Below are 25,464 nucleotides of genomic sequence, written 5' to 3'. Positions count from 1 at the left end.
CGTTTTTTTCTTTCATATTCTTCCACTGTTGTCTCTCCTTCAAAAATGGTCATTTGGTGCCATATAAAATCACTATAATCTGACACAGTGACATGCTGAATATTGTAAGTAGTTACACAAGTAAAATATCAATAACAACTCCTTTTTGTCCGCAGCTCGTGGTCGTGCGGTAGCGTTCTCGCTTCCCACGCCCGGGTTCCCGGGTTCGATTCCCGGTGGGGTCAGGGATTTTCTCTGCCTCGTGATGACTGGGTATTGTGTGCTGTCCTTAGGTTAGTTAGGTTTAAGTAGTTCTACGTTCTAGGAACTGATGACCATAGATGTTAAGTCCCATAGTGCTCAGAGCCATTTGAACTCCTTTTTAAACTGAAATTATTGGTATTCCATAACTGTTTGTTGAGACGGAGACCTACTTTTCCTTCACAGTAAAGTGTTAATGCTGTTATTGCAGTTTCTACCAACTAAATAATTTATTGCTTGCGAAACTGTGTAATTTAAAGAGACATTCGTGCATCTGCTGTGACATAAAAAATGATACTAATATTAAGAGAAAGTTACGGAGCTGAAATATCTCCAAGACGTGCCGGTTTCTGTACGTATTACAAAATGGGTCTCCACCCTGCCGGAGCACTCATTTTGAAATCTCAGTTAAAGGGATCTTTACAGTTGCTTGCCTTGTACAATTACTCGACAGTAATCCTTCGCCTAAATGTAAAACTGAGTAAATAGGTGAGAATCTTCTTATGACAAGGGGAACTAAACCGATACGGATTAGGGACGCTGCGTTGCAACGTGTGACATGTTGGAAATTTTAGTCGGCCACGGACCGTACCCGGTTGGCCGAACGGTTAGGGCAGTGGCTCATGAGAAGCGGTAAATCCGAGCTCGATTCGCGATCCGGCGAATTTTTCAACTTCCGCCATTGAATTACCACAATGCCCTGCGTCGCTGGAAGTCACGAATTTCCACCCATCCCTTCCCTTCTTTCACCATTCCCTGTTTCATACAAACATAATCCGATACTGGCCGAGTCACATTGTTGAAGCAGCAAGTAAAAAACGTTTCCTTTTGTGGCTATAGCGTTTGCGCTTCCTTCGTGGAGAGACTGAAAGAAAAAAAATCGGAGAAGCTGTTTCAGTATTCCTGTAATTCGATGGCGATCACCTTTTCAGTAAATTTTTACAACATTCCAGCCGTTTTTATTCACTTAGCTGTGCGTAAAAGGAAACAACCTCACTTCATGTGTGTGTGTGTGTGTGCGTGTGTGTGGTTTGGGGATGGGCGCCCAACGGGTGAGGTTATCGGCGACCTAACAGTGATTAAAATAAGCGAATGTGGTTAAGAACGAAAACTATCGTACACGCATACACACGAAATGACCACACAATTACTCTATCGCACAGTCACTGTCACATGCTTGAATACCAATGAGGCGGCAATGTAGCTAATCCATAAATGAAAACAGAGGGAAAACAAAACACAGAAGAGCTAAAAGAAAAGCACAGGGAAATGTGACTGGCTGACCACTTACAAAAAACTTGGGTGAGCCAGCCACCCTGTTGACACAATTAAAATGTCTTGTTAAAAACGTGGGACAAAACACAAAACTTTAAAACGCGAACCACATTCGTTTGATCATTGCATAAAATAGACTACAGATCCGCCGGCAAATCCGTTGCAGTCCGCTGATCAGCAAATAAAATGCAATCCAGTAAAATGTAGTACACCGTGATCTGCACGCCACAAGCACCACACATCGGAGGTTCCTCTCGCCGGAGTAAACATCCATGCGTCATAGGGCTGTGGCCGATGCGAAGATGAGTAAGGATGACCTCGTCCCGTCGACGTGGCTGGAATGAAGTACGCCACGGCCGAGTTGTGGGCTTTATCACACGGAGCTTGGTGTCGGTCACTTCTAACCACTCATGTTCCCAGCGACACAGGACTTTATACCTCAACAGTGAGGTAAGGGCACGCAGTGGGATAGCACATTGACAGACCTGACGGTCACGACACGCCTCATTGGCTGCTCGATTAGCCTCTTCCTCTCTTCATTCCCCAAAATTCCCGTGTGCCCTGGTACCCAACAGAAAGACACCTCCTTCCCCAGTCGATGTAGTTGGAGGATGGCGTCATGGATAGTCTGGGTTACTTTATCTGCTGGGTAAAACGCTGGGAAGAGTAAAGGGCGCTCAAAGTATCTGAATAGACGAGAAATCTAACACTGGGAGAATGTCCCATCTGCTCCAGTGCCCTCAAGACCGCATATAATTCTGCGACAAAGGTGGTGAATTCGGGAGGCAGTCTGATCTTAAGGACACGATCCGGAAAGACGACAGAGCAACCAACGGAGTCACCCTGCTTAGACCCATCCATAAAAACAGCTACATGGTCTTGGTGCCGGATAAAACGACAGAAAAGACCGCAACGGAAACAGGAGTGCTATCTCTCCTGTACCACACCAAATCTAAAATCACCCTCGCTGCTCCAGTAACCAGGGTGGCAGACGGTTAAAACCCTGGACTGGGAGTCGCACTGGCGCCCCACCGAGTGCCTCCAGCGCACGCTGCGCACGGACCCCAAATGGCATCGTGGCTTCTGGACGGTTGGAAGAAAGGCGCTCCAGATGTGGACGAAAAACAGAATGGAGTGCGGGTGAAGTTGGAGCTGCGAGGAACTTGGCTCACCATGAGCAGCTGGCGGCTGACGGTAATTGGCGGTTCCCCCGCCTCAGCAGAGAGGCTGGGTATGTGACTGGTCCGATAAGCGCCCGTGGCCAGCCGAATTCCCTCATGGCGGACAGCATCAGTAATCTGCAAAGAAGAGGGCGTCGCTGACCCATACACCGTGCACCCGTAATCCAGCCGCGAGCGCACAAAACCCCGATAAAAATGGAGGAGATGCGCCCTGTCCGCTCCCCAATATCTGTGACTAAGGCACTTGAGGATGTTCAGAGAGTTCAGGGATCGGGCTTTTAAGTCTCGCAGGTATGGCAACCACGACAATCTGGAGTCAAAAATTAGGCCCGGAAACCACACAGTGTCTCTAAAATGTAGGATGGTGTCCCCCATATTCAAGGCAGGCAAATTAAAAAGACGACGAGAACGATTAAAATGAACACACACGCACTTATCAGCAGAAAACCGAAAACCCGTCTTGGCAGCCCACTCCTCTAGCCGCCGCACTGTAAGTTGCAACTGACGACTCGCCCTTGCAACACTGGAGGAGGAGCAGAAAACAGAAAAATCGTCCACAAATAAGGAGCACTGTACAGGACTCCTTAGCATTGATGTAATACTGTTGACGGGAATGGCAAAGACGGTACCGCTAAAAACACTGCCCTGAGGGACACCATTCTCCATCTCAAATCGATCAGAGAGTGTGGCACCAACTCGGGTCAGAAAAAACCTCTGAGACAAGAAAGACCGAATGAAAATGGGGAGGTGCCCACGAAAGCCCCACTCATACAGCTGCGCGAGTATACAGTGTCTCCAGGTAGTATCGCGTGCCTTACTTATATCGAAGGAAATGCCAATACAGTGATGCTTAGGAGGAAAGCCTGCTGAATAGCCGCCTCTGGGAGGGTCAAGTTGTAGACTGTGGATAGATATCGGCGGAATCCACACTGAGAGCGGCTAAGGAATTGCCTTGTCTCCAAAAGCCAAACCAGACGACCGTTAACCATTCGCTCGACGGACTTTCCTATACAGCTCCTTAGGGTGATGCTCCGATAACTACTTGGATACGTGCGGTCCTTTTCTGATTTGAGCAGAGGGATCAGAGTTGCTTCCCTCCACGAGTTGGGGAAGTTGCCTGTCGGCCGTATTGGATTAAAACAATCGAGGCGGATTTCCAGGGACGCCGCTGGCAAATGTCGAAGCACGCAGTACCGGATGTGGTCGTGACCTGGTGCAGTGCCAGCAGTCTCAGCCAATGCCGATTGGAGCTCCCACATAGAGAAAGGGCAGTTGTAGTTCTCAGAACCGATGCACCTGAAGTCCAACTTTACCCTCTCTACAGTTGCACGGTAGCGACGAAACGCGGAATCCTGGCTTGCGCGAAATGCTGCGCCGGCGTTCGAGCAATGTCTCGGGGCGTCGTTTCGAGGCACCCCTGTTTCAGCACTGCTGCTATCGGCAAACAGCTGCGTGTACCGGAAATCCTCCGGATGACTTCCCATACTTTTGTGGAACAAGTGGAACGGTTGATAGAATCCAGTAACTCCTGCCATGACCGGTTTTTGCTCTCTTTAATGACACGGCGTGCACCTGCTCTCGCGATTCGAAAGGCGGGAAGACTGTTCGCTGTTGGGCGGCAATTAAATCGTCGAAGAGCCGCACGCCTGTCCCGGATGGCTGAATGGCACTCTTCTGTCCACTGAGGTACAGGTCGCTGCTTAAGAGGGCCGAAAGACTTTGGTATGGACAGGTCTGCAGCATGATGGATCACATTTGTGATGTGATCCATCCATTCCTGAATGCTGTTATGGCGTTCAAAGACAGCCAACTGACTCAACAGTGGCCAGTTAGCCGTCGCTCCATGAATACTAGAGCACGAACATCGGACCACTGGGAACAGCACACATCAGAGGCTGTCTACAACAAAACCAACCTATGTGGGCTAGAATAGTATTACCATCCATTAACCAAAAATTAAATGAGCGCTTTTGTTTCGTTTCCTTATATTAATATGTATACATATACTCTATCATTAGACGAGAAGTCTCTTAGGAGTTATGGGACCATCTTTAGCGCGCTAAATGGAATAGCACTAGTTTTGGTCTCCAATATCATTTTCATTCAACATCTCATCATAGTTCAATTCCGGATGAGGCCATCCGCCAGACCTTTGGTATATGTCGGCTTTCTGTAATGCATTGACTCCGAATTTTTAATGTGAATACTCCTAAAGCATTTTAAATAAAACAAACCATATCAACATTCTACATCTTTATTCTTCATGTATACTTAGTCACTTCTCAACACAGTCGTCCTGTAGAATAACATATTTCTCCTAACGAGGGACAAGTTTGTTGGTACCGTCACTGTATAATGTTTGACTTCATCTTCATCTACATCTACGTGATTACTCTGCTATTCACAACAGAGTGCCTGGCAGAGGGTTGAATGAACCACCTTCAAACTGTCTCTCTACTGTTCCACTCTCGAACGGCGCGCGGGAAAAACGGGCACTTAAATTTTTGTGTGCGAGCCCTGATTTTCTTATTTTATCGTGATGATCATTTCTCCCTATGTAGGTGGGTGCCAACAGAGTGTTTTCGCAGTCGGAGGAGAAAACTGGTGATTGAAATTTCATGAGAAGATCCCGTCGAAACGAAAACCGCGTTTGTTTTAATGATTGCCACTCCAATTCACGTATCATGTCTGTGACTCTATCTCCCCTATTTCGTGATAATACAAAACGAAATGCCCTTCTTTGTACTTTTTCAATGTCATCCGTGAGTCCCACCTGATGCGGATCCTACAACGCACAGCAATACTCCATAACACGGCGGACAATCGTGGTGTAAGGAGTGTCTTTAGTACACCTGTTGCATCTTCTAAGTGTTTTGCACATTAATCGCAGTCTTTGGTTTGATCTACCCACAATATTAGCTACGTGATCGTTCCAATTTAGGTTATCTGTAATTGTAATCCCTAAGTATTTAATTTAATTTACAGCCTTCAGATTTCTGTGATTTATCGCGTAATCGAAATTTAGCTGACTTCATTTAGTACTCATGTAAATAATTTCACACTTTTCCATATTCAGGGTCAATTGCCATTTTTCGCACTATAGAGATATCTTATCTAAATCATTTTGCAAGTCTTTTGGTCATCTGATGACTTTACAAGACGGTATATGACAGCATCATCTGCAAACAATCTAAGGCATCTACTCGGATTGTCTGCTATGTCGTTAATATAGATCAGGAACAATAGAGGGCCTATAATACACTCCTGGAAATTGAAATAACAACACCGTGAAATCATTGTCCCAGGAAGGGGAAACTTTATTGACACATTCCTAGGGTCAGATACATCACATGATCACACTGACAGAACCACAGGCACATAGACACAGCCAACAGAGCATGCACAATGTCGGCACTAGTACAGTGTATATCCACCTTTCGCAGCAATGCAGGCTGCTATTCTCCCATGGAGACGATCGTAGAGATGCTGGATGTAGTCCTGTGGAACGGCTTGCCATGCCATTTCCACCTACCGCCTCAGTTGGACCAGCGTTCGTGCTGGACGTTCAGACCGCGTGAGACGACGCTTCATCCAGTCCCAAACATGCTCAATGGGGGACAGATCCGGAGATCTTGCTGGCCAGGGTAGTTGACTTACACCTTCTAGAGCACGTTGGGTGGCACGGGATACATGCAGACGTGCATTGTCCTGTTGGAACAGCAAGTTCCCTTGCCGGTCTAGGAATGGTAGAACGATGGGTTCGATGACGGTTTGGATGTACCGTGCACTATTCAGTGTCCCCACGACGATCACCAGTGGTGTACGGCCAGTGTAGGAGATCGCTCCCCACACCATGATGCCGGGTGTTGGCCCTGTGTGCCTCGGTCGTATGCAGTCCTGATTGTGGCGCTCATCTGCACGGCGCCAAACACGCATACGATCATCATTGCCACCAAGGCAGAAGCGACTCTCATCGCTGAAGACGACACGTCTCCATTCGTCCCTCCATTCACGCCTGTCGCGACACCACTGGAGGCGGGCTGCACGATGTTGGGGCGTGAGCGGAAGACGGTCTAACGGTGTGCGGGACCGTAGCCCAGCTTCATGGAGACGGTTGCGAATGGTCCTCGCCGATACCCCAGGAGCAACAGTGTCCCTAATTTGCTGGGAAGTGGCGGTGCGGTCCCCTACGGCACTGCGTAGGATCCTACGGTCTTGGCGTGCATCCGTGCGTCGCTGCGGTCCGGTCGCAGGTCGACGGGCACGTGCACCTTCCGCCGACCACTGGCGACAACATCGATGTACTGTGGAGACCTCACGCCCCACGTGTTGAGCAATTCGGCGGTACGTCCACCCGGCCTCCCGCATGCCCACTATACGCCCTCGCTCAAAGTCTGTCAACTGCACATACGGTTCACGTCCACGTTGTCGCGGCATGCTACCAGTGTTAAAGACTGCGATGGAGCTCCGTATGCCACGGCAAACTGGCTGACACTGACGGCGGCGGTGCACAAATGCTGCGCAGCTAGCGCCATTCGACGGCCAACACCGCGGTTCCTGGTGTGTCCGCTGTGCCGTGCGTGTGATCATTGCTTGTACAGCCCTCTCGCAGTGTCCGGAGCAAGTATGGTGGGTCTGACACACCGGTGTCAATGTGTTCTTTTTTCCATTTCCAGGAGTGTACTTCCTTGGGGAACGCCGGATATTACTTCTGTTTTACTCGATGACTTTCCAACATTACTACGAACTGTGACCTCTCTGACAGGAAATCACGAATCCAGTCGCACGACTGTGGCGATACTCCTTAGGCACGCAATTTGGTTAAAAGACGCTTGTGACGAACGGTGTCGAAAGCCTTCTGGAAATCTAAAAATATGAAATCAATCTGACATCCCCTGTCCTTGGCACTTATTACTTCGTGACTATAAAGAGCTAGTTGTGTTTCACAAGAATATTTTCAGAAACCGTGCTGACTATGTATCAATAAATCGTTTTCTTCGAGGTACTTCATGATATTCGAATACAGTATATGTTCCAAAACCCTACTGCAAATCGACGTTAGTGATATAGGCCTGTAATTCAGCGGATTACTCCTACTTTCCTTTTTGGATATTGGTATGACTTGAGCAATTTTCCAGTCTTTAGGTACGGATCTTACTGTGACCGAGTTGTATATAAATGCTAAATATGGAGCTATTTTATCAGCGTACTCTGAGAGGAACCTGACTGGTATACAATCTGGACCGGAGGCCTTGCCTTTATTAAGTGATTTAAGCTGCTTCGTTACTCCGAGGGTAACTACTGCTATGTTTCTCATCTTGGCAGTCGTTCTTGATTAGGATTCATGAATATTTACTACGTCTTCTGTCGTGAAGGAGTTTCGGAAAACAGTGTTTAATAACTCTTCTTTCGTGGCACTGTCATCAGTGACTTCACCGTTGTTATCGCGCAGTGAAAGTATTGATTGAGTCTTGCTACTGGTGTGCTTTATGTATGACCAGAATCTCTTTGGGTTTTCTGCCAGATTTCGAGACATAATTATTAAAAGCTTCTCCCATTGAAGTACCCGCCATATTTCGAACTTCTGTAAAACTTTGCTAATCTTGAGGTTTTTGCTTTCTTTTAAATATGGCATGCTTTTTTCGTTGCTTCTGCAAGAACGATATGATCCGTTTTGTGTGCCATGGGGGATCAGTACCATCACTTATTAATTTATGTGGTATATATCTCTCAATTGCTGTCGATACTATCTCTCTGAAAACATTCCACAACTTTTCTACACTTACATAATCATATCGGAAGGAGTGAAGACTGTCTCTTAAAAAGGCGTTAAGAGCATTTTATCATCTTTTTTTAAATAGATACACTTTGTTGAGTGATGCGCAACCTCACTTCAGCATTATTAAAGTGAAGTCCTCGAAGGCGTTCTTTAAGTTTGGGGAATTGATGAAAATCGGGACTCGGGACTGTATAGACGATGATTGATGATGGTGAACTCAAGGCGTCGGATTGTTCCAGATATAGTAGTGCTCGTGGGTGGTCTGTCGTTGCCATGCTGAAGGACATTATAGCACGCTCCAGAATGACATTTTCACTCTGCAGCGGAGTGTGCGCTGACAAGAAACTTCCTGACAGACTAAAACTGTGTGCCGGACCGAGACTCGAGACGAGATACCGGCAGAATTGAAGTTCGAGGACGGGCCGTGAGTCGTGCTTGGGCAGCACTTGCCCGCCAAACGCAAAGGTCCCGCGTTCGAGTCTCGATCCGCAAACAGTTTTAATCTGCCAGGAAGTTTCATTACAGCACGCTATTTCTCAGGCACCGACATGGTTACGTTACAAGCCACCATGTTACACGGTACAATTCGAACTCCTGTAGTGGTAGAGGGTTGGATCTTGCGTCAGCGAAGTGGGACAGTTGACCGAGTAATGAGCAATACATCAAACAGCTCATTCGGAGCCATTACGTTTAGCACGCTCTCGTAATATACAGGTCTGAATTCTATTCCAGTCAGTTAATGAAATATTTAATGCTCGTAATAAGTATGATCATTCATTGCCACGATGAAGCGTAGTGGCTCTCTCGCTTGTAATATACTCTGTAGTTTAGCTGGGTCCTTGATGAACCAGTCTCGGCATACAGGTCCACACCAGTGACCTGGTGTCCGGCTGGTCTGTGTGTGTGGAAATCTAATAGCACTTAACTGCTAAGGTCATCAGTCCCTAAGCTATAGAATGAAGGCTTTCACGACCGGGTGACATGGCTGTTGATATACTTTCCGGGATGTGAGGTCGTGGTCCAAGTACTTTTCTGCTCCTTACGTTTCCTCCAGGACTGCGTTGACTTCCTCAGAGGCGCTGATGCGCTAAGTCTTGCCGACTGACTGGTCGGGTGCCTGAGAGCGACTTATATATTGTGACAAAGGGGCGCGTGGTTCAGGTGACACGTGATGAGCAGTGATAATCCATGGCAGAGATAAGGTTGACTATCGATTACCACCTTGTCAAAGATAAAAATTGTTAGCAATTTTGTAGAGACACTGTCCATATATCGCTAAGCTTCATAGCCTCCTCTTTCCTATTAAAATTATCGTGATGTTTATAAATTTCGATAGCTTCTCTATAAAGCCGTGGATAGTAATTTAATGTTGTAGATAAAATTTCGGTATCCGAAAACTTCACTTGGTGGTTGCCTGGTTGAAGAGCATGTTCCGCTACAGCTGACTTTTCTATTTTTCCAAGTCGACAAAGACTTTTATGCTCTTTCAGTCGCGTGTTTACGCTTCTTTTGGTAGTACCAATGTAAACTTTACCACAGGTACATGGAATTTTATACACACCACATATCGACAGGGGAGGGCGTTTATCCTTCACAGATCGTAATACTTGATTTATTTTCTTTGTTGGTTTAAAGATCGGTTTTTTGTCATGTTTTCGTAAAATCTTACCGATGCGATCTGTTACTTTTTTAATAAAAGGGAGAACTACTGTATTTTTCTGTCGTTGTGGTTCATTCTTATCTTTTGGGTTTCTGTTCCTTGGACGCAAGATTCTATTTATCTCTTTTCTTGAGTAGCCGTTTCTTTCAAAAGCCTGCTTCAGATGTTTCACTTCAGCATCCAAATGTTCAGGTGTACATATCCGTTCCGCTCGATCGACAAGACTTTTTATAACACCTCTTTTTTGTTGAGGATGGTTGTTAGAATTTTTATGTAAATATCTGTCCGTATGTGTTGCCTTCCGAAAAACTTTATATTCCAAGCTTCTATCGGGCCGTCTCATAAGTAAGACATCCAAGAAAGATATTCTATTTTCCTTTTCTATTTCCATGGTAAACTGTATTTTTGGGTGAATTTTATTTAGATAATCAAAGAAATCGTCCAAGGCCTTTCTGCCATGGGACCAAACCACAAATGTGTCATTTATATATCGATACCAACGAGATGGTTCGTTATTAGCTTTGTCTAGGGCTGATTGTATAAATTTTTCCTTAAAAGATTGGCAATCGCAGGGCCTAATCGATTACCCATTGCTACTCCATCAAGTTGTTCATAAAATTCATTATTCCACTGAAACTGACTTGATGTAAGGCAATGTCTGAAAAGAACAGTCAAATCTTCTGGAAAAATATCCGCTATGAAAATCATAACTTCGTTAACAGGAATCATTGTGAATAAGGACACAATGTCAAAACTTACAAGGATATCTTCAGGGGCCAGAGTTAGTCCCTCTAGTTTTTCACTAAAATGACGCGAGTCTTTTATATATGAGTCAGTTTTTCCAATAAATGGTTGTAAACAAGTTGTTAAATATCTTGCTATTTCATAAGTGGGAGAATTGATGGCACTGACTATGGGTCTTAAGGAAAAATCTATTTTATGAATTTTAGGTACACCATACAATCACTTTTCAATAAGGTTCTTTTATCTTCTTTTCGGATAGAGGTAGATGACTTAATCAAATTACTTGTTTTCCTAAGTACACTGGCTGTAGGAAACCTCGCAAGTTTTTTATACTGTCCTGACGTTAAAAGGTTCAAAATTTTCCTTCGGTAATCTTCTGTATTCATAACAACAGTAGCGTTCCCTTTATCTGCGGGAAGAACCACTATTTCTTCATCTGAATTCAAATCCTTAAGAGCCTTCCTCTCACCTTTTGTTAAATTACTTTCTAGAGGTCTGCTGTGGCTTAAAACTCTAGTGGTTTCAATTCGAATTGCATTCGCGGTTGCCTTAGGGATTTTTCGTATACCTGCTTCTATATTCGCGATAATATCTTCAAGTGGTACTTTTACAGGTGTTATAGCGTTATTTCCTCCTTTTGCGAGGACAGAAATCTCGTCTTGAGATAACACTTCTTTGACTTGTTTATAACAGTATCAGTCATCATCGTATTACTTGTAGTTGTTACATTAGCTTGTAACTTTCCGAACTTTTTCTTATGTCTACTAGTAGTCATTTCTATCGTAGCTTCCATAGTTGTAAACGTAAGATAATCAATTTTCTTCCACAGGTCTATCTGTATCTCACAGGCTAAGAATAAATGAAGCTTCAGTAACTCACAGTCAACAGAATCCATTTCTCGTCTTGTATAATGTATCCTTTCTCGAAGTAATGCTCTTTCTGTATAATCATAAATCCGGTGTACACGAGCTGTCCGGAAAATCCTCTTCAGCTTAAAAAAGTTCGGTATAGTAGACGAGTCTCGACAACGTAACAAAAAAGTTAAAGTACAAATTAAATGTGCTCTCTTCTTACGTAAAAATTCCAGGCGTCTAACTCATTTTGAGAAATCCTCCCCGTAGAGTCTTCTGATTGTAGAATGAAGACTTTCACGACCGGGTGACACGGCTGTTGATATACTTTACGGGATGAGAGGTCGTGGTCCAAGAACTTTTCTGCTCCTTACGTTTCGTCCAGGACTGCGCTGGACTTCCTAAGAGGCGCTGCTACGCTAAGTCTTGCCGACTGACCCTAAGGCAACCGCGAATGCAATCGAATTGAAACCACTAGAGTTTTAAGCCACAGCAGACCTCTAGAAAGTAATTTAACAAAAGGTGAGAGGAAGGCTCTTAATGATTTGAATGCAGATGAAGAAATAGTGGTTCTTCCCGCAGATAAAGGGAACGCTACTGTTGTTATGAATACAGAAGATTACCGAAGGAAAATTTTGAACCTTTTAACGTCAGGACAGTATAAAAAACTTGCGAGGTATCCTACAGCCAGTGTACTTAGGAAAACAAATAATTTGATTAAGTCATCTACCTCTATTCGAAAAGAAGATAGAAGAACGTTATTGAAAAGTGAAGCTATGTGTCCTCGATTGTATGGTGTACCTAAAATTCATAAAATAGATTTTCGCTTAAGACCCATAGTCAGTGCCATCAATTCTCCCACTTATGAAATAGCAAGATATTTAACAACTTGTTTACAATCATTTATTGGAAAAACTGACTCATATATAAAAGACTCGCGTCATTTTATTCAAAAACTAGAGGGACTAACTCTGGCCCCCGAAGATATCCTTGTAAGTTTTGACATTGTGTCCTTATTCACAATGATTCCTGTTAACGAAGTTATGATTTTCATAGCGGATATTTTTCCAGAAGATTTGACTGTTCTTTTCAGACATTGCCTTACATCAAGTCAGTTTCAGTGGGATAATGAATTTTATGAACAACTTGATGGAGTAGCAATGGGTAATCGATTAGGCCCTGCGATTGCCAATCTTTATATGGAAAAGTTTGAACAATCAGCCCTAGATAAAGCCAATAACAAACCATCTCGTTGGTATCGATAATTAAATGACACGTTTGTGGTTTGGTCCCATGGCAGGAAGGCCTTGGACGATTTCTTTGATTATCTAAATAAAATTCACCCAAAAATACAGTCTACCATGGAAATAGAAAAGGAAAATAGAATATCTTTCTTGGATGTCTTACTTATGAGACGACCCGATAGAAGCTTGGAATATAAAGTTTTTCGGAAGGCAACACATATGGACAGATATTTACATAAAAATTCTAACAAACCATCCTCAACAAAAAAGTGGTGTTATAAAAAGTCTTGTCGATCGAGCGGAACGGATATGTACACCTGAACATTTGGATGCTGAAGTGAAACATCTGAAGCAGGATTTTGAAAGAAACGGCTACTCAAGAAAAGAGATAAATAGAATCTTGCGTCCAAGGAACAGAAACCCAAAAGATAAGAATGAACCACAACGACAGAAAAATACAGTAGTTCTCCCTTTTATTAAAAAAGTAACAGATCGGATCGGTAAGATTTTACGAAAACATGACATAAAACCGATCTTTAAACCAACAAAGAAGATAAGTCAAGTATTACGATCTGTGAAGGATAAACGCCCACCCCTGTCGACATGTGGTGTGTATAAAATTCCATGTACCTGTGGTAAAGTTTACATTGGTACTACCAAAAGAAGCGTAAACAGGCGAATGAAAGAGCATAAAAGTCTTTGTCGACTTGGAAAAATAGAAAAGTCAGCTGTAGCGGAACATGCTCTTCAACCAGGCAACCACCAAGTGAAGTTTTCGGATACCGAAATTTTATCTACAACGTTAAATTACTATCCACGGCTTTATAAATAAGCTATCGAAATTTATAAACATCACGATAATTTTAATAGGAAAGAGGAGGCTATGAAACTTAGCGATATATGGACAGTGTCTCTACAAAATTGCTAACAATTTTTATCTTTGACAAGGTGGTAATCGATAGTCAACCTTATCTTTGCCATGGATTATCACTGCTCACCACGTGTCACCTGAACCACGCCCCCCTTTCTCACAATAAATAAGTCGCTCTCAGACACCCGACCAGTCAGTCGGCAGCGCCTCTGAGGAAGTCCAGCGCAGTCCTGGACGAAACGTAAGGAGCAGAAAAGTTCTTGGACCACGACCTCACATCCCGGAAAGTATATCAACAGCCAGTCCCTAAGCTTACACTCTACTTAACCTAAATTATCCTTAGGACAAACGCACACACCCATGCCCGAGGGAGGACTCGCACCTCCGCCGGGACCAGCCGCAGAGTCCACGACTGCAGCGCGTAGACCGCTCGGCTAATCCCACGTGGCCCGGCTGGTCTCTCTGAGTGTTAGTAGCCTGTCTTTGAGGCGATAGAATAAGGCTATGAGGTGAAGTGACTGCTTGGGACAGGTACCGTACCACAGCCGAGGCGCTGTTTAGCACAAAAGTCTGGGTGTCATGTTCTTGCAGCTTCTGCATTCACAAATGTCATGTAACGTAGCGTGACAAACACATGCGCCTCTGCAGAATCTTAGTTTTTACAAGTAGTGACATGCAGCAGGAAAAAAAAAGATTCATTTGAATCTTCTCTTTTGTCGACGAGTCACCGTGCAAGAATACTGTCCAAGGGGGAATCAGTAACAAGCAGTCATTTCAGCGTTCAGTTTTTGCGCCCTAATACTGTGAAAATCTTTAATGGGAGAGAACCCTCATGGTCTTGATGGATCACTTTGTCTGGAGGCAAGGTACACTTCGGCTGGAGACACAGAATGACACACTTAGTCTGGAGACGCAGGAAAGAGAACACCACCTGCAGGTGCAGAGAAGAGCTGTGCTGGCAGTGGACAGTGAACCTGTTGCAGTTCGCAGCAGGTCACGGCACTCGCAACTCCCCATGTTACTTAGTGCTGAACGTGGTGAGAAGTAGCTGGAAGGGAGAACATGGTATGAGAAACACCGAGCATTCGTAGGTGCGTAGTTAGGACCATGTATATTCTATGAAACTTAATTTTTTCTCGAGCTACTGAAGGATCATTCATAGCTGGCTCTAACAGTGATGCTATTTGCGTAGGGTAGTTTTTCAATCTTCTAGCGGGTTCCGGCAACCACTTTTTATCCGCCGGAGATTTATCCTGCTGTAGCGCATTCGTAGATCACTTTTTTTATCCAGTCCCCTTAAAACATCCAGTCTTTGTTGAGACATTCAAGTCTTATATCAGTACTGTGCATTGACAATAATTGTCAGTTTTCGCATTCTCTGCGTGCTTAAAATAGGATGGAATGTATAACAATTATTTATACGATTATATGTTAGTAGGGAACTTACTAATAAATAGAGATGAGTGTGGAACATATTATATAGTTCTATTATTAGATGATCACCCTGTTTGTTCTCTTTTGAGGTATGTAACACCGATGAGTTTGCTAGGTCCACCTTCTAACAACCCTACCACAACAAATGTCAAAATTTAATAACGATTGTATTGTTGCTCACGCTGCTAAATATTGCATTTCCGGGCGACAACTAAGTTATTATGTGGCAGGTGTCATTAGAGTGCAGTTAATAAAGTCATTTTATGTAATAACGAATAAACTAGGCAGTCATCTTTTCGTGTTTCCCACGCTGGTCTCGTTGTAAAATCATGGCTCAATCGTCGACAATCTAGGTGGTGGTGTTTTTAAGCTCGGATGCAAAGAGGCATAGGGTTTATTCTGCTATATTCAAAAGTTTTGTAGATGTGCATCACAAACCATTCTTGAAGATTAAACCTTTCAAAGTTAGCACAATGGGGATGTAAAAAAATAATCAGCACTCCGAATTCAAGTTACACTTCCTTTTTATTCCAATATCACGTAACACACAAAATATCACTTCACAATACAAAACACACTTGAAAACATCTTCCTCACTGTTAACGTTCACATTTTATAAACTGGCTACAATATGCGTCTTTCCAACATGACGTCCAACACTTGACTCTCTCAAGATCCGACTCTCTAACAACTAACTAATAATCGCTTACGCTCCCAAAAATTAGAGTTACAAGTACGTCCAAGATCATAGTGACAAAAAAGAAAGAATACACATAAGAATAATATCATTGCAATATAAACATATCGATGTATCAAAGTACCTCTACATTAATGAAATCAAATCTGAATGTTGTCTCAGAAACATGTGAACTACTTTACAGAAAAACAGTAGAATATTACTGTTATAGAGAGGTTCAGGTGAGGTGCCGTAATGGTTACGTAATTCAAGTACCATTACAACCTCCGTGCTACTAATTAGCCGTTGTGCGATACCTTTAAGTGTATATGACCTCATGGGGAGCAATTTGACTGTCAGCCAGTCGAGCCGATGCGTACCATTCTGACATCCACAGGGTTGTGTCTAAATCTCAGCTGTACTCTCACAGCTTCATCTATAACGATCAGAATTTTGTGGTGGATAGGCTGCGAGGAGGAGTGCCTTTATATGAGCATCGTCTCATACGCCTTCACAGTATAGCCGGTCTCCGACTTTAAATCGAAAAACATGACTACAGGATGCATACTTGCAGCCAGACTATGTTTACCAACGGCAGCATAATCTGCCTTGGAGTCAGTGAAGATCACGTGTATGTGTGGTGTTGATTGCGGAGAGCTGCCACTCCACAAAGTCATGGAGTTACACTTCCAGGTACCGTTTCAAGTAGAGTCAAACGGCAGTTTACAGTCACCACAATCATGAGCAGACGACAGTGATCATCGAGCTGTGATTTCCTTAAACTCAAACCGTTTAACATAGACTGGAAGCTCTACGTTCACTTTGTCAAACTAGTCGCTAACCGTCTAACATTCTGCGTGGTGTCTGTTTGTTCTATATCGTGTCTCCCTACCACTTTCGCGCAACGACGCTCTGAGCGTGTTTTTTTTTTTTTTTTTTTTTTTTTTAAGGGAATTGACTAGTCTGAACCTGGGACCTGTTGCTGGTAAAGAGACGTCAGACCACACATGACATGTAGAATTCAGAAGAGTTCAGTGAGACTAGGGATGATATAACCAAATACCTAATGACTTCAGCGTCAGCTCCACTGGACTCCGTATAAAAGAATCTTACTACTAACTAAATTTAGTGGAAGGGGTTCAAGGCTTTCCTATTTTTAGTTAGCTGGTAAAATAACGTCGAAAAACCAGTTAAGGTTACCATTGGAAATTTTATTCTACTCACAAAACATTGTTTATAAATTGCACTATTGATAAAAGGAAATGTTTTAATACAGGATGGTAAAAATCAGCTGCGTTCAACAAAAATGTGAACGAATATTCCCTGAATGGGTTTCCAAGTTCTATAATGAATCGAAGGATGACCTATGCCATATCACATCTATAATCTAGGTTTAAATTAAGTTTCACAAGAGAGAAAACTATCAAAATGGTCTACAGTGACCCTCAATTATCTTTAATTACTTATCTAACTTGTCGTAAATTACAGTGGCTGATGTGGCTTCTCAATAGCTATATAACAGAAAAATCATCGCGTTTCAGATTTTTACTTCAAGTGGCAAATGTGAACACCATGAGCTTTAATTGACGATCGACACTAGTATTACGTAAAAAGGGGTGTAACAGATGAGACTTCTGCAGTTCTGAGTGAAGCTTTATGCGCTGTTATGCGGCAACGCATGCGTTCATTACCTTGTCGGTGTTCGTCAGGGGGCGGTGGACAGCACAGCTCCGCTCACCTCGCCGTCTCGGAAGCAACTCTCTTCTAACTTCTCCGTACTACAATTTACCGAAGTTGGTTTAAAAAAACTATCTGGCTGTGTTTTTATCTGACCAATCAGGGTCTCAATGTTAACCTTAAGCTCCGCCTACAAAAATTCTGTCCATCCAATGAGAAACGTTATACTTTTCATGGGGGGGGCAATGTTTTTAAAGTTTGCAACGTAACAGAAACGCGAAAAAGTCTCACGCTAACACTTGCAGCTGGTGTGGTCCTTTTTGTGTTATCGTAAGATCTATACTGTTCTTCTGGAGGGCTCTAGCTTTTAACATGGGCTGGGGGCTGGTCCTGACGCAACAGAGACACGAAAAAGTCTCACGCTAAAACTTGCAGGTGGTGTGGCCCTTTTTGTGTTATCGTAAGATCTATACTGTTCTTCTGCAGGGCTCTAGCTTTTAACATGGGCTGGTGGCTGGTCCTGACGTAACAGAGACGCGAAAAAGTCTCACACTAAAACTTGCGGGTGGTGTGGCCCTTTTTGTGTTATCGTAAGATCTATACTGTTCTTCTGGAGGGCTCTGATTTAACATGGACTAGGGGGTGGTCCTGACGTAACAGAGACGCGAAAAAGTCTCACGATACAACTTGCAGCTGGAGTGGTCCTAGTGGTTAGCTGGCACGTGGGTGTCCAGTCCGTCCCTTATCGTAGGGCCTTCTAACTTAACACGGTTCTGTTCTCGGCTTCTGTTCTCGTTTCTCCCCTCAGAACTGCATCTGTCTCACGGTGGGAAGGTATGACATGCATTTAGGCATTCTTGTGTTAGTCTGTGGTATTCCATTTGCTCACTCATTACTCGTATTACTTTGGTTAATTTAATGTCATGATTTATTCAGAGCTATGTGACATATTACTGGATTTGCTTATCATGCCAGGGTTTTCATGGAAGGTGTTGGATTTGCCTAACACCTTACATATCACCACCCTTCTAACGTAATTTCTGCATTGAATTTAGGCAATGATTGAATCGTTGTCTAAGTCAGTCAAAAATTATTCCTTTATCTAAATTTTGTTGCCTACTGTTCAGCCACATTATTCTGGTTCTATGCTAGTTTGTATTACTAATTTATATTTTTATATTCTTCCACATTATTCTCAAAAATGACACGAGAAGAATATTTTTATGCTATTATTAATTTTTAATTATTTTCTTTCTTTATTTAAGTGTGGAGTTTTTTTTAAGAAGTTTGTTATCGAGAGTGAGGAGTCTTTCACGTCGATTTTCTTATAAATATATTTTTTTTATAAATGTATCAATTAAGTAAAATCTATTCCTAACACATTTTCTAAATATCATGTACAAGTAAAATGTTTTTGTTTCTAGACACTCATTTCAACATTGTTACACTAACAAATAAGAATTATTTCCAAGAATTGCTTTGACAAAGAAATATATGTACACAAGTGTTGAGATATTATCCTAACAAATGGTACAAATTTAAAAAAAAGGAAAACATCCAACAAGATAATTTTTTATTCTTTGTTTTTATAAGGAGAAAATAAGTAAAATATAGTTATTCTTTTATTTTTATGAGGAGAAAATAAATGGCATATAGCTTTACTGTTTATTATGCCTTACTTTGTTCTTTATATACTGTCCATTTCAGAACTAATGACTTTTTTTTATCGATAGTCTATTTTTTTACTTAAGTCCATAGTCAATGATCGATATTTTGTAGTTTATTAGCTTTCTGGTGTGCTTAACTTATTTAGCTTCTTACACGTTTCTTTTGCACAATTCCTACATCACATAATTTGATTTCACACATTCACACAATCCTATGAATGTTTAAGCATGAGGTTGACGAATGTTTTTTTGCACGAAGGTGATGGACTTGATCGAGATGGATGTGGGCAGGTATTTGATGTACAGCTGCGTTCGTCGTTCCTTGTTGGCTTTGCAAATGTGTGTTGCTGTTGTGGAGGTCCCATAATGGAATGGAGCTGTGAGTGCAGAATCTCGTGGTTTACTGGCTTTGTATGCGTGAAAGTCATCGTTATGTGTCGCTGAAAGCGGTCGTTTTTCGTTGTAATACTTCGCAGACGACTAGTTTACAATAGGATAGGGATTTGGGAAGGTATGTCTTCTATTCTTCACCCATCTTCTTTCTTGGTCTCAATCTTGCAAATCTTCAACTTCTGTTCTTCCTGCTTTTTCTCTGCTTCTTACTTCATTCTTGGTTCTTCTCTGGGCTGGATATGGAAATATTTATTGATAACCAGTCGCTTTGAAGTTCTCCTCTTAGTAACAGTTTGATAAATTGTTTGGGTGTGTCATTTTTACTTTGTGGAAGTTTTCTTCAGTTTCGTGCTTCAGCGTGCTGTTTAATAGCAGTAGTGTGACTTTTACACGTATTTTTTTGACAGTGGTGGCTTGCCTAAGCGGTCTTCTCGTCAGGCCGTTTTTTGCTCGCACTGCCGAGTTGGCGCACTTGGAGACCCTTCCGGCTTTCGGTGTCCCATCGTGACTCTGCAGGGCTCCACCACTGTGCGGCTTCGTGTTCCATCAAAGCAGGGTTCCGCCTAGCGGGCAGATTTATTGCCCACTTTCGATACAAGGGCCTTCTGTTGGTCTTGATGTCCTTTCCTTTCTCTTGACGCTTCTGCCTTGTAGGAATCGTGTCTTGCTAATTACCTCCTTTTCTTTCTTGATACTTCTCTCGTTGCAACTTGTGGGTCGTTGCATCTGGTCTTTGCTGGAGTTTTTACAATGGTTCTTACAAATAGTTTTACTTACAATCATCTAACATATATCTAGTACCTACATTGTTTTATGCCTTCTTAAAAGATTTAGAAATTTCGGAGCCCTTTCCATTTTACAATTGTAAGATATTTTTTGTTTTAACATCTACAAGAATCCTCAAATTCGTTTTCTATTTTTGTGTAGTGTCGTGGTGTATAGCATTTCAGTATTTCATACTGTTCAACTACCTATGTTTTATCCCTTCACCTTAATCTATGGTACTATAGGTCTTATTTTTGTTTTTGTTTATATTGAAATTACTTTCTTTTTCCCACCTTCCTCCCTCTTCATTCTTCTTTCTCTTGACGATTTTATCTGCAACATAATCTTGAAATATTGTGCTGATTATTTACCAGTAATAAAATTAATCTTCAAACTTGTACTGAAAATTTTTAATACTGCCACTCTCAGGTAAAAATACCTCTGCTTTATCTCGTAAAATATCCTATAATTCTCTTTTACTGTGTTCCAAAATACCTTGAACTTCTTGCAATTTTTTTTCGATTTCTTTATCAACTTCTAATATGAGTTGAGGCGATTCCCGCTTTTGTGCATACCATTCTAATTCTTCATCCTCTTTATCTTGTGTCATTCTTAATTGTTTGTTTATAACTGGTATTTCTTGTAATTTTAGCTTTTGCTCAAAGAGAAGTGTGACATTCCCGAATGTCACGCTACCTTTCCCTATATCTACTATCGCTCGTCTCTCATTTAAAAAATCTGCACCTATAATCAAATCTACAATTAGTTTAGGTATACTTGTCTGTGCATCTTATTTGCATTTCTCTTCCTTTCATCCGACTGCGGCAACACTTTGGTGAGTTTTTATGCACCCACCCACGTAAGTTTCTAAGCAGCTAAGAACCAGTTATCTCCCACAGGGATGGCAGTGGAGATGAAAATGGAGTGACATAGCAACGTAACTCACGAACTTCTGCTGCAGTTTCAACCAAATTTGGTACACACTTAATTCATCATTTGCATAAATATTTGTATAAAGTTGTTGGAGATAATTCACCCCTTGCTGTGATGCGGGGGTGACAACCCTGACACGTAAGAATTTTTTTTTTGTCATCAGTCTACTGACTGGTTTGATGTAGCCTGCCACGAATTCCTTTCCTGTGCTAACCTCTTCATCTCAGAGCAGCACTTGCAACCTACGTCCTCAATTATTTGCTTGACATATTCCAATCTCTGTCTTCCTCTACAGTTTTTGCCCTCTACAGCTCCCTCTAGTACCATGGAAGTCATTCCCTGATGTCTTAGCAGATGTCCTATCATCCTGTCGCTTCTCCTTATCAGTGTTTTCCACATATTCCTTTCCTCTCCGATTCTGCGTAGAACCTCATCATTCCTTACCTTATCAGTCCACCTAATATTCAACATTCGTCTATAGCACCACATCTCAAATGCTTCGATTCTCTTCTGTTCCGGTTTTCCCACAGTCCGTGTTTCACTACCATACAATGCTGTACTCCAGATGTACATCTTCAGAAATATCTTCCTCAAATTAAGGCCGGTATTCGATATTAGTAGACCTGTCTTGGCCAGAAATGCCTTTATTGCCATAGCGAGTCTGCTTTTGATGTCCTCCTTGCTCCGTCTGTCATTGGTTATTTTACTGCCTAGGTAACAGAATTCCTGAACTTCATCGACTTTGTGACCATCAATCCAGATGTTAAGTTTCTCTTTGTGCTCATCTCTAATACTTCTCATTACCTTCGTCTTTCTCCAATTTACTCTCAAACCATACTGTGTACTCATTAGACTGTTCATTCCGTTCAGCAGATCATTTAATTCTTCTTCACTTTCACTCAGGATAGCAATGTCATCAGCGAATCGTATCATTGATATCCTTTCACCTTGTATTTTAATTCCACTCCTGAACCTTTCTTTTATTTCTATCATTGCTTCCTCGATGTACAGATTGAAGAGTAGGGGCGAAAGGCTACAGCCTTGTCTTACACCCTTCTTAATACGAGCACTTCGTTCTTGATCGTCCAACTTTTTTCAGAATCTCGAACAGCTTGCACCATTTTATATTGTCGAACGCTTTTTCCAGGTCGACAAATCCTATGAAAGTGTCTTGATTTTTCTTTAGCCTTGCTTCCATTATTAGCCGTAACGTCAGAATTGCCTCTCTCGTCACTTTACTTTCCCTAAAGCCAAACTGATCGTCACCTAGCGCATTCTCAATTTTCTTTTCCATTCTTCTGTATATTATTCTTGTAAGCAGCTTCGATGCATGAGCTGTTAAGCTGATTGTGCGATAATTCTCGCACTTGTCAGCTCTTGCCGTCTTCGGAATTGTGTGTATGATGCTTTTCCCAAAGTCAGATGGTATATCGCCAGACTCATATATTCTACACACCAACGTGAATAGTCGTTTTGTTACCACTTCCCCCAATGATTTTAGAAATTCTGATGGAATGTTATCTATCCCTTCTGCCTTATTTGACCGTAAGTCCTCCAAAGCTCTTTTAAATTCCGATTCTAATACTGGATCCCCTATCTCTTCTAAATCGACTCCTGTTTCTTCTTCTATCACATCAGACAAATCTTCACCCTCATAGAGGCTTTCAATGTATACTTTCCACCTATCCGCTCTCTCCTCTGCATTTAACATTGGAATTCCCGTTGCACTCTTAATGTTACCACCGTTGCTTTTAATGTCACCAAAGGTTCTTTTGACTTTCCTGTATGCTGAGTCTGTCCTTCGGACAATCATATCTTTTTCGATGTCTTCACATTTTTCCTGCAGCCATTTCGTCTTAGCTTCCCTGCACTTCCCATTTAATTCATTCCTCAGCGAGCGTTAGAGAACTTCAAACGTATCTCGTCATTCCTTAGTACTTCCGTATCCCACTTCTTTGCGTATTGATTCTTCCTGACTAATGTCTTGAACTTGAGCCTACTCTTCATCACTACTATATTGTGATCTGAGTCTATATCTGCTCCTGGGTACGCCTTACAATCCAGTATCTGATTTCGGAATCTCTGTCTGACCATGATGTAATCTAATTGAAATCTTCCCGTATCTCCCGTCCTTTTCGTCCTCGTCCTCTTGTGATTCTTGAACAGGGTATTCGCTATTACTAGGTGAAACTTGTTACAGAACTCAATTAGTCTCTCTCCTCTTTCATTCCTTGTCCCAAGCCCATATTCTCCTGTAACCTTTTCTTCTACTCGTTCCCCTACAACTGCATTCCAGTCGCCCATGATTATTAGATTTTCGTCCTCCTTTACATACTGCATTACCCTTTCAATATCTTCATACACTTTCTCTATCAGTTCATCTTCAGATTGCGACGTCGGCATGTATACCTGAACTATCGTTGTCGGTGTTGGTCTGCTGTCGATTCTGATTAGAACAACCCGGTCACTGAACTGTTCACAGTAACACATCCTCTGCCCTACCTTCCTATTCATAACGAATCCTACACCTGTTATACCATTTGCTGCTGCTGTTGATATTACCCGATACTCATCTGACCAGAAATCCTTGTCTTCCTTCCACTTCACTTCACTGACTCCTACTATATCTAGATTGAGCCTTTTGCATTTCCCTTTTCAGATTTTCTAGTTACCATACCACGTTCAAGCTTCTGATATTCCACGCCCCGACTCATAGAACATTATCCTTTCGTTGATTATTCAATATTCAATATTCGAATATTCGATAACAACCGATGTTAGTATCGATTCCATAGCTTTCGGGGTCACTGGGCTCATTGGTGACAATCCTGACAAATGTTCACCCCTGGCAGTAGAGGCTTGTGAGGTGGGGGATGACATATCAGCAAGCCTCTGTAATAACAACTGAAGCAACATCTACCAAACTTTGTAAAAGTAAACTGGAAAAGCTTACTGTGACAGTAAGACATCACTAGCGCATCCCCCATGGATTAGGATAGGGATGAAAAGAGGCGACATAAAATATTAATTCAGGAAAACTTGTATGTTTTTCATTCAAATCTGATATACACAGGACTCATCATTTGTATTAAAATACCCTTAGCGTTGCGGTGGAGATGGAAATAGGTGACATGAAAAAAGATGCAAAACGACCTTTCGGTATTTCTTTCCTGTATTTAGCTGACTTGGAACACTTTCGAAGTGTGATGCTCAATGCACCAACATTTCGTTACAGTTGAAGGAAAGACCAAAAATATTACATATCCAAAAGAATTTAATAATTTTTTTCAAAATTCATTTAGTGCACAAAATGTCAATGGCATATTTTGTACCTGTAAATGAGTCTCCTTTGCATATACTACTCAGAGAGAAAAGAAGTATTGCAATGTATGCAGGGAACAGCTAGTGTCTAATAAAATAAAATATCGAAGCCCAAAAATACAGAGGATCCCACCTAACTTTTCCATCTCATTTTTTGCGAAAAAAAAGTCAAAAATTCAGTTGGCCATGGATGCACCTACGTCAGGGACACACACAATGGGGGCAGGAATGCATAATTCACAAAGGTCACTGAACACTACTTTCAATACAATGTTAGGTTTTTATAAATGGCATATGTACCGTGTTTTCCACAGAAATGACAACTAGAGGTGCAATCAGTGGTTGCAGACTTGGTTTTGCTGTTCTAACTCTCGTACTTTCTTAAATATGAGACTTTAAAGGATGGCACCGGCTCTACGGTTTCTGCCGTAATGCGCAAGGCATGGGTTGCCTGCAGTGTCCTGCAGCCTGCTGTAAACAGATCGCTGTCAGAACGCACCTTCTGCCTACCCTGTTCAGGAAAATTGGAAATTTGTGATAAGGTCTAATGGGACCAAACTGCTGAGGTCATAGGTCCATAAGCTTACACACTACTTAATCTAACTTAAACTAACTTACACTAAGGACAACACACACACCCATGCCCTTGGGAGGACCCGAACGTCCGACGGGGGCACTGTTCAGGCTACTAGTGTCTCCTGCTCAGCACTGCTATAGTGCTGCCAATGTCAAACAGGGAAATATACACCTTGA

This window comes from Schistocerca cancellata, chromosome 7 (assembly GCF_023864275.1).
Source record: "Schistocerca cancellata isolate TAMUIC-IGC-003103 chromosome 7, iqSchCanc2.1, whole genome shotgun sequence".
NCBI classification, from domain to species: Eukaryota; Metazoa; Arthropoda; class Insecta; order Orthoptera; family Acrididae; genus Schistocerca; species Schistocerca cancellata.
The sequence above is the reverse complement of the archived record's forward strand: the minus strand, read 5'-3'. Positions refer to the sequence as shown.